Raw genomic sequence first — 10,858 nt, forward strand, 5'->3', positions numbered from 1 at the left:
GCTCAGCATTGCTTTGGCTATGCGTGGTCTTTTATTATTCCATATAAATGTCTGGATAGTTCTTTCCATTTCTGAGAAAAATGTCTTTGGAATTTTGATGGGGATTGCATTGAATTTGTACATCACTTTGGGTAGTATGGACATTTTCACTATGTTGATTCTTCCAATCCAAGAGCATGGGATATCTTTCCATCTTCTTGTATCCTCTCTAATTTCTCTCAGCAGTGGTTTGTAGTTCTCATTATAGAGATTTTTCACCTCCTTGGTTAACTCAATTCCTAAGTATTTTATTTTTTTGGTGGCTATTGTAAATGGGCAGGCTTTCTTGATTTCTCGTTCTGCATGTTCACTATTGGAGAAAAGAAATGCTACTGATTTTTGTGTGTTGATTTTGTATTCTGCTACTGTGCTGAAATCATTTATCAATTCCAAGAGTTTTTTTGCAGAGGTTTTAGGCTGTTCGATATATAGGATCATGTCATCTGCAAACAGGGACAGTTTGACTTCATCTTTTCCAATCTGGATGCCCTTTATTTCCTTCTCTTCTCTGATTGCTCTGGCTAGTACTTCCAACACTATGTTGAATAGGAGTGGTGAGAGTGGGCATCCTTGTCTAGTTCCTGTTCTTAAAGGAAAAGCTTTCAGCTTTTCCCCATTCAGGATGATATTGGCTGTGGGTTTGGCATATATGGCTTTAATTATGTTGAGATACTTTCCCTCTATACCTAACTTGTAGAGGGTCTTTGTCATGAATGAGTGCTGAACTTTATCAAATGCTTTTTCAGCATCTATAGAGATGATCATATGGTCCTTGTGTTTGAGTTTATTAATATGGTGTATCACATTTATTGATTTGCATATGTTGAACCAACCTTGCATCCCTGGGATGAATCCCACTTGATCGTGGTGAATAATTTTACGTATGTGTTGCTGTATTCTGTTTGCTAGTATTTTCGTGAGGATTTTTGCATCTATATTCATCAAGGATATCGGCCTGTAGTTTTCTTTATTGGTTATATCTTTACCTGGTTTTGGTATCAGGATGATGTTTGCTTCATAGAATGAGTTTGGGAGATTTGCGTCCGTTTCAATCTTTTGGAATAGTTTGTAAAAAATCGGTATCAATTCCTCTTTGAATGTTTGGTAAAATTCTGCTGTGAATCCATGTGGTCCTGGGCTTTTCTTTGTTGGGAGCCTTCTGATAACAGCTTCAACCTCCTTTATTGTTATTGGTCTGTTCAAATTTTCTACGTCTTCATGGTTCAGTTTTGGGAGCTTGTAAGTTCAAAATTTTACTTCCATTGCACTCACTTTGAGAAACATTACAGCAATTTGTAAAGCTATCATCAAGAGGAAACAGAGTCCTGCCTTTATCTAGTGTAAGAATGACAATGCTAAAATGATAAAGGAAGAAAACAGGTGAGAGCCTATCTATTTCCCAGAATAAGTAATCAATTCTTGATTGCTAAGGTAATGTTTTGTCACTTGTTACTATTACCTAAATTGCCATGGTTACATTCATCCTGGAACAACTGAGTTGTTTGTTATCTGAAAAACTGTTTCCTTAAGTGTGGAGACAGTTAAGACTTTTGGTTTATCTAAATATTCATCTTTTTTTGTGACTTAGAAATAAAGAGGATATCAGAAAATAGTGGGCCATTCAGTAATAACAAAATCTGTTTTAATGATCATAAGCTTCATTATATGAGAAAAATGCTCAAGTATATTTTAGTAAAGTGGGGTTATAGGTATTATATACATTGATAGAAATTTGTATATTCTTGTGCTTTGTGTTATGTTATTCTTTAGAAATTTCAGAAGGGGCTTAACAAATAGAGAAATTCCTTTCTGGTATTGACTATGTGACCGATGATATATGCTCAGGTGCCATTATTCTAGTGGCTGCTGGTGAAAGGCATCATCTCTGTGCCTTAAAGGTAAGGTCTGCATTTCCACCTAGATTTTATTACATTCATATTATTTTTCTGCAAAGAAAGGTAGATACCTATTTCTATTCTACTATTTAGGGTAACTTAGTCACATAAAAGGAAATTAAACTACTTTTCCTGGGCTTTTTATTGAGACAATATGACCTGCTAATAACATTTAAATCTTATTAGGTGTTTACATTTTCAGTGGATTTGAAGACACAGCAGGTTATCCCACAAGAGCTTGTTTTGTTTGGTTGTGAAAGGACATTATCAATGTGCCTGAGTGTGCGTATGTATTCATTTAAGTTCTTCATACATCAAGGGCAAACCTATTTTTAAACAGTACATTTGTGAAATTTTCAAATAATACCCACGATATATTTTTTCTTCAAATTTCAAACTCCAACTTAGATAAAGTGCCCCTAAATGGGGTTACTAATCCTAACTTTCAAAGGAATCCACCCATATAGTGTCTGTACTTTCATGAGTAGTTCAAGGGAAGATTTACTGATTTTTACATTAGATAATGTTGAACTGCACCAGTTTCGGAAACTCATCAAAAAGAAGATTTGGTCTATTAAAATGTTCATATCACAAGTTAAGATGGATACTGAATACAAGAGTATACATATTTCTGGAGAAAAGTCAGTACATGTGTATCCTCTGTTACACAAATCAATTTACAATGTCTTTTCTGCTGTGTGGGATGCGGCTGGCCTTAGGCATCTGCCTTCGGCCTCAGCTCTCCCCCTGCTCATGGGTGGCTCCGAGACCTGGCAGGCCTTCAAAAGATGTTGAGGTCCCATCAAGGGTCTAGACTTTGGGCACTTCCATTGTTTTCACCAAGTCTAGGCTTTTTCAGCTCTGGAGGACTGACCTGAGGTTCTCCAGACATCTCTGACTGAATTTCTTCTGTGGACAGGTTGGGAATTATGCTGAGTGGTACAGAATTTGGTGAAGTATCTGTCTTTAAGGGTATTAAGTTTATCCTCTGGGGCATTGTCTTGTTCCAGGCTTACAATATGTTCAGAGTAACCCTGCAGGATGGGTGGGCTTTTGTGTTTTGACTACTAGGCTACAGGGTCTTCTCCTCTGTTGGCCCTGTCAAAGAGTTTTTGACACCAGGAGTGACTGAGTGAGTGGAGTGTCCTTGATTGCTGTTGGGGATTGTTTTGCTGGAGGAGGGGTTGTGCAGGGACTGCTAGGCTCTTGTATTCTGCTGGTGGGGTTTCCTTCTACTGGTCTGGGTGCCAGCGAAGACCCTTGGTGCGTCTTGACTCTTAGTTCTCTTTGCTGTTTCAGGAGTTCTTGTGCTCAAAACTGGCTTCTCTTTCAAAGGAATTCCAAGTTCATCTTTCTCAAATGTCACAAATGAACAATAGCCATCCACGGATGAAATGTCCAGGAAGGCCCTGTTGTTGGGTCATGAAATATCACTCAGGGTGTGCCAGTGTACATTAGACATGTAACCGAAAGGGAAAGGCTGCTGGGTGTCATACAGAAGCAAAGAGTCCTCTGAAGCCATAGCAAAAATCAGGCAGTAGGGCAGACTCACCAGCTCCAGGTGTGGCTGTTTCCACCACTGGCCTGAATTCAAAGTGAACTGGACATCAGTGAACAGCAAATGTCGCTTTTCCAGGACATGAAAGATGAGCAATGGGCCTTTTATGATTTTTCTTGGAGAAAACATAAGTTGTATTCATTACATTTCCACCAGATTCCACATATCCAGCTGGTGTGAGGAGCAAAGACCTGGCCTGACTCCCTTCCAAGAGGCACAGGACAAGGCAGAGACAAGCCTCTGTCCCAAGGATGGGTTGACGTGCAGGCCAATCATGGTTCTGCCCTTTCCCTGGAAGTGACTGAGATATCTCTGTCCATTTCATAATTTTCATGCTTAGAAGAAGAGAGGATGGAAAGTCATCTCGTGGGAAATAGCCTGGGTCGTGAAGGGGCAAAAAAATTCCTCCCTCTGGCAGCTCTCTTTTTCCAAAGGCAGGAAAGAAAAAGAAAAATGGTGCAGGGACACGGCAGCACCTCTAAACAAGGTATACTTTCATTTACTGTAGCATAAACCATGCTTTGCAAACTCTACAGCTTTGTCTACATTTAACTCCTCTCTGCTGTCACTTAGAACAAGACATTTGATGCTGTAACCAAAAGAAACAATAAGATCTGAGAACTGTGAAATTTCTTAAAAGAACACAGGGATCCTCCAAGAAGAAAATCATGTCAAAAGTTGCCAACAATGGTCCATGACAGAAGAGTAGCCCTTATTTCTCTCCTTCTCCAGTAATACTTGACACCTTTGAGGAAACAGCCTTCACTCCTGGTTCTTAGTATACCATGGAAATTTTTTCCTGAGGGGGGAAAAAAAATAATAATTCCACTCCTTGTGGACTCATTTGAAGCTTCTCAGCAATCTCCTCCTAAGCAGGAAAATTATGAAATTGACAGAAATATCTCAATCACTTCAAGGGAAAGGGCAGGACCATGATTGGTCTGCACATCAACCCATCCTTGGGACAGAGGCTTGTCTCTGCCTTGTCCTGTGCCTCTTGGAACGGATTCAGGCCACGTTTCTAGAGGGTCTGTGAGTCTTGTGAACTTTATCTTATCCAGCAGTGGTGGGGCCAGACTCCTCTGCTCTGCTGAACTGCTTCACAGGCCTTTTCTCCTTTCCCATCATAAGACCCATTCTCCTTACATTGTCATCAGTCAAGTGTTTCACATCCATGTGTATATTCCTCTGAAGGGAATTCTTCACCACAGTGATTATTGAACCTTAGGAAGCATCTCTGTCAATTTCCCTGCTACTGATCCCAACTTTTTTCAGGACCCTGGATCCCAAGTATTTTGAGGCTCTTTCCTACTCCTGGGGCCTTAACCTCTTCTATAGCACAGTCCATGGCAGTTTTGATTTTCAGTGAGTCTCCCTTTCTCAACTCTAGTGGGAAAGATGAAACACTGGTCTTCATTGTTCTTTAATTTGTAAGAGAACATTTTGCTCTTCTGCATGGTGTGGTTTGTCACATTATCCTTCCTCTGGGGAGAGCATGGATATTGTTAAAAGGGGTTCTCTAATCTTATTGATGGTGTGGTGGGAGGTATGTACGTGGAAATAAAGTGGGTAATATGGCTGCTTAGGGAAGATGAAGCTCCCTCAGTAGGGTCTGGGCTGCTTCACCTCTCTTTTAGGGGCTGGAATCAGTCTGTTGATGTGCATGAGGATGTTTCCACATCCACGTGTCCTTCCCTGTTGCATACAGATGTTGTCGTCTTGATTTTGTTCTTCTTCCCTTTCCCTTTCCTTTTGTTCTTTAGCCAGGCTAAGGCAAGATGGAAAGTGCAGCAGCTAAAGCCATCGTGGACCCCGTGGTCCACGTGCACCTGCAGGACCTCCAAACTGGGGTAGACCCAGCAGCAGGCCATGCATTTGAAGGCACTGTCCAGCATCTCCGGTGTCCTGGCCCTGGAACTCTCCTCCAGAGATGGAGGCTCTGCTAGGCTGTCAGCCTCCTCCTCCCTTTCCTCTTGGGCTTTGCTGTCCACGCTGCACTCACGGTCAGTTAAGAGTTCCTTTGTAGACATGTCAGAGATGGTGACTTTTGTACTGATATTCTCAGGAAAGGTCATTTCTTCTACTCTTGTCTTCTTTTCAGGGCGCTCCAGTCCTTCCTCTGTATCTGACAAGACAGCCACACCCCTTTTCATTGGGACATGCAGTAGTAAATTTTCATGGCCCTTTTCTTTTTCTTATGTTCTGAGGACATAAAGGGCATATTGGTTAAGTAGGAATGAACAGAGATATGTGGTAGGGGGAGTAAGTCTCCCTTTGCTCCAAATCCTGGGGTCGAGACATCTCAGAGGATCCAAGGCAGGAGACATCTTGAGGTAACTGATGGATTCCTAGGAAATAAAATTTTAAACATAAGAAAACTTCAATAAGTATGTGTGAAATCTGCAGCAGTTAAGATGGCCATGAGAATATCCCATTCAGGGACATGGGGAACAGAAGCGCATGCATATATCTCAGAATTCTGCATTTGCTATGTGCTATTTGAGGTGTGAACTCATTGCACCTATGTAGATAACAAGTGTGTGGTGTGTCTCATGGAGTTGTGTGTTTGTTCTGGAACATATCTGGGGAGTGTTTCCAGTGCTGGTGGTAAGAGGAGATGGTGATGAGTGTGTGTAAGTGTCATGGGGTGTGACAGGACATGTGAACAAGTGCAGGAGTGGTGCATGCTCCTGTCAGGATGTGCTGCTTTGTGAGGTTCTTAGGGCCTTGTGGATAGAGTGACATGGGTGAGAAGCACTGCATGAAAGTGCCTTCTCTTCAGGGCATATGGGTTTTCTAGAGTCTGGTCTAGCATGGGGGAGTTAAAATAGGTTGTCTGTGTGAGGGAATATGAAGTATTTATAGGATTAGTGTAGAAAGTGGTGAGTGTGAGAATGATTGCGGGCAGGAATGAGGAGCTGAGGGTGTATCTCTGTAACCCTACTGGAGAATGAGAAAGATGGAGAGTGAAGGGATGTGTATTTGACAGAATAAGGAAAGGAAAGGAGAAATGGGCCATACTCAGTAGGAAGAAGTGTGTGTGAGTATGTGTGTGAGCTTGAGTCTGTGCCAATCTGAGGCAGAAGGTTCTGATCGAGTTCCCGTGCACTTGTCAGCCCTGCCTGCTGCCTCACCCACAGCTGTCCCAGTGTTCACCTGTGGGAAGTTTGTGCTGAGGACCTTTGTTTTATTCTTGAAGGCACATTCCCTCTGTATTTGTCCCTCCTCAGAGGCTTCAGTCCTAGTCCCTCTTCCCCAAAGCCCTTTCCTGTTTTTAAGGGGAAGGTAAGGTAGGAGTTGGGCTGAGCAGCTCAGGGCATCTCCTGCCCAAGCCCAGATCCCACCTTTGCATCTCCCTTACCATCCTCATCAACAAGAATGAGCTCGCTTGCCGAGGAGAGAAAGGAGAAATGTTCAGAAGCAGAGGAATTTCTGCCTGCTTCCTGATCCTGGGCTGGGACCACCACACTTATCTCAGGAGCATTCTCTTGAGACTTGCAGGATTCTGGGGAATAAAGTTTAAAAAGCAGAAAACAACATTGGGATATGGATAATCTGGGGTCTTTGTACATTCACAAAAAGATATGCTAAATGGATATATTGTGTAGGGCATCATTACTGCCCATGGGACTTGCTTTCACCGAAATTTAGGTGACTTTCCCATTCAAAACTCCAAAATATAAGTGAATAACAGTTATTAAAAATGTGTGTGTTTTGGATGTCAGTGATATTGGATATCTTGTATGTGATATTTTTGGAGATGTGTACAGAGTACTGGAAAGCATGAACCTTGCCTAAAATACAATATGTAGTAACTAAAGTTTAGCTATTATTATTATTGGCTCAATTTTCTTCATGGGAAATTATGCAAATAAGGGACATGAAGTGCAAATTTATGAAAAATTATGTATGTGTATCTATTAGTTTATACTGATGTCTACACTGATAGAAGGGTATATATAGAGATGTGCAGATATAAATAGTTAGATGGTAGCTGGATAGTTAGATATACAGATGCAAAGATAAAAATTTTTTGAGGACTCCCTAGAAAATGGGCCTGATGCTAGAGGTGTTCAAATGAAGACTTCACAGACTTGCTCCAGACTCCTCTTTTGGAAATATGCTTCTGATTTCCCTTGGGTTTCTAATCTTCCTGTCCATTTCATTTAGGAGTCTTTTCCAAAGGAGAAAGAGTACATGGTACATTTCTGCCCCTTGATTGGAAACAGAGACCCTAGGCAGTCCTTGAGAGAAGGGGTTGCTGAGCAAAGGAGCTTAGCTCCAATTTTAAGTCATTATTCTCTCCCCTTTCTATATGATTCCTTCTTAGCTTCCCATCTTCTCTACCCCCATACCATTGTGATCAAACTTGTCTTCAAAAGAGGCAGAGGATAAGTATTTTGAGTCTGAGTCCTCTTCTGTCTGGCTGTGAGTCTGGGTCAACCCAGAGGGTCCAGGCTGCGGAGTGTTTTCATCTGAGTCTATGATTCCTGGGAATGAGAGGGAAAATCAGATATGTGGTACTTTTTTGCATTCAACAAACATTCAAGAAGTACCATGTACAATAACACACATGGTACTTATCCTCACGAAGATTATAATCTAGTTACTGTTCAAAGTTCTAAAATCTAGGTATACAAAAATATTTGTTGGAATGATGTGTCTGGGTGGGCTGGATCACCCATGAGTGGTGTACTTGTTCTGTGCAGTGAATCAGAGGCTCACAATCTTGTCCAGCATATGGGAAGGTGCACATATTATATGTTATTACTACTTCTGTTTACACGAAGAATAATTTTGTTGTACGTTGTAGGTAACATGCTTCAGTTTGTCACCTGAGATTATATTATGAAAGTCCTGCTGCTTTCTCAAATAGAATTTCCAGGGGGGAAAAAACCCACTGGCTTTCATTTCTTGCCTCCAGTATCCTCTTCCAAATATCTGCTATTTTGGCCTCTGTTGCTAGAGTTCTGCAGGACCTGTGCCTTGTGATAACTCATTACCTCCGAGCTTGAGCAGAAGACTCCATTGGGATTTCTGGGGCGGCTCCAGAATGTACCTCCCAACGTTGGTCACAGCTCTTTTCTCAGGTGCTTACTTCTTACCTGCCACAACTACCACTTGGCTTGGCCAGTTGTGTCACCTTTCTTAGTGCTCTCTGCCCACAGAGGGCCCCCGACTAAGTTTTTTTTTTAAATCTCTACTCACTTCATTCAAAGCCTATCTTGGAACCTTCCCAATTATGAGTATTTTCAGAGTAGTTTGAGCAGTTGTTTTTTTCCCTAATCTGTGTATTTTTTGAATCAACTCTATTTGTACCATGGATTTAAACATATGAAAATTCCGTTTTATTATTTACTTCCTCTTTATATTTCCAAGGGAAAGGCCTGTAACTTTGAATTCACAAGCTTTAGTAAATAAATAGGCAAATTCTAGTTCCTGATCAAATAACTCATAAACACATTAAGTTCCATCCTCTGTTTAAAATCTTTGATTAAGTCTATAACCAAACTATTACTTCTCAAAATACATTCAATTTGCCTCTTAGGTTGCTGTAGAGTGTCTGGTGTGTTATTGTGGTGTGGAGATGGTGATGTTTAGTGCATGTGGTATACGCTTTACATAGAATTAGAGTGTCATGTTTGGTGAGTAAAGTCTGGTGTATATACATGTCTGTATATCTACTATGTTTTTTAAAAAATATCATGTAGTCAGTGTGGGGGTCAAATTGTCATAGTAAATGAAGGTAGCATGAGTGTGATGTGTTTGGGTGACTCGCAGCAATTCTGTATGTACAGGTATTTCATCTTCCATGTGTTATGTGAACTGCATGTCATGTGGTATTTAAATACAAGCAGTTATATAATAGCTTTTTGGTTTATATAAGGGACTGTGTGGATCTGAGTAATTTTGTGAGAGCTGAAGAGACAATGGAAGTGTTATAAATGGTTATGTCACATATGAATAAAGGGAGATCATGTGAGCTCCTAGATAGTGTGATTATGTGAAGGGACTAAGGAATTGGGAAGAGAAAGGAGTTTGAGAAGGGAGTATAAGATTGTGATACCTTCGTGCTTTGTTAATGTGAAATCGAGAGTTCTACAAGTGAATTATTTCTGTGAATTAGAGATTGTGATATTGTAAAAATGAGGTTACGAGAAAGCAAATTTGAGGAATATAATACATGTGCTGAGAAATGAAGTCATGACGGCTTACTGTGTGAGGACATGAGTTTACAAGTCTATCTGGGAGTATAAAGCAATGGGAGTAAGGAAAGGAGAATGAAGGGATGAGACTTTGCAGAGATAAGCCTGAGGTCATATCGTGTTGAGGATAATTGGGCATGATGGGGTAAAAATTCATGTGTGTTTATGAGGGTAGGAGGTTGTAATAGGCCAGAGTAAAAGGTCCCTTTTAAATTCTGCCTTATGAGGGGACATGGGCTAGGGAGCTTTGACCCCCTTTTGAAGACAAATGTAGAATCCACTGGTTCCTCATTAGATACTTCAGTCTCCACCTTTCCCTTTGTCAGAGACCCACTGACAGTTTTGGCCTGCAGAGTTCTACTTCTGAGGTACAGACTGAGTGAGTCTTCCCTATTACTCTGACAAGAACTGTCATTCTGCTAGGGTTCTGTCTTCTCAAATGCATCCCTGCTCTGATACGCTTTCAATTTTGGACACTCTTCCTTTTCAATATTTCCCTTGAATCTCGAGACTTTGGTTTATGTAGATGTAGTGAGCATCTCCCAGAGGAGAAAGAGAAGAACTTGTATTTTTGCTGTGGTCCGGGCATGGGCTGTATCAACTTAAATCTCCCATCTGTCAGGTTGTAGAGGAGATCTCAGCCAGACCTCACAGCCATGCTTCCATCTCCTTTCCCTACTCTCCAACCCTAGCTCCAGTTTAGACATCTCCACTTATGAATATTCCGAGGCTCCAAGGAGTAGCAGGAAAAATAAGATGAGTTACTACTTGTTTTCTGCTTTTTCTGCGGAATACGACCAGGCTGTGTATCATCCGGCTGCGTATGCCTGATTTCTGTTAAATCAAATGGAAATTAAAGACATATGTACAAGTAGATATAACAACCACAATTACCTGAAGTTGATACGACAAGCAAACAGAAAGGACATTGTTGGGGGGAGGGGGTGGGGGGAGGGAGGGAGGTTTTGGTGATGGGCAACAATAATCAGCCACAATGTATATCGACAAAATAAAATTTAAAAAATAAATAAATAAAGACATATGTACATTATTTTACCCATTTGTTCAATCTTGATAGATCACTATGTACCAGACACTCATGGAGACCACAGTCTATTTTCTGGCCAAAGCCCCCCAAAATAGGTATGTAATAATTTTCA

At 41.0% G+C, this 10,858-nt stretch overlaps 1 pseudogene; it reads right to left on the reverse strand.

The window, feature by feature from the left end:
• Positions 1-2,736: 2,736 nt before the first annotated feature.
• LOC134370542 (chromatin assembly factor 1 subunit B-like) lies at positions 2,737-3,826 on the reverse strand (annotated as a pseudogene).
• Between the last annotated feature and the right edge of the window lie 7,032 nt (positions 3,827-10,858).

Source organism: Cynocephalus volans, chromosome 2 (genome assembly GCF_027409185.1).
Source record: "Cynocephalus volans isolate mCynVol1 chromosome 2, mCynVol1.pri, whole genome shotgun sequence".
Classification (NCBI taxonomy): domain Eukaryota; kingdom Metazoa; phylum Chordata; class Mammalia; order Dermoptera; family Cynocephalidae; genus Cynocephalus; species Cynocephalus volans.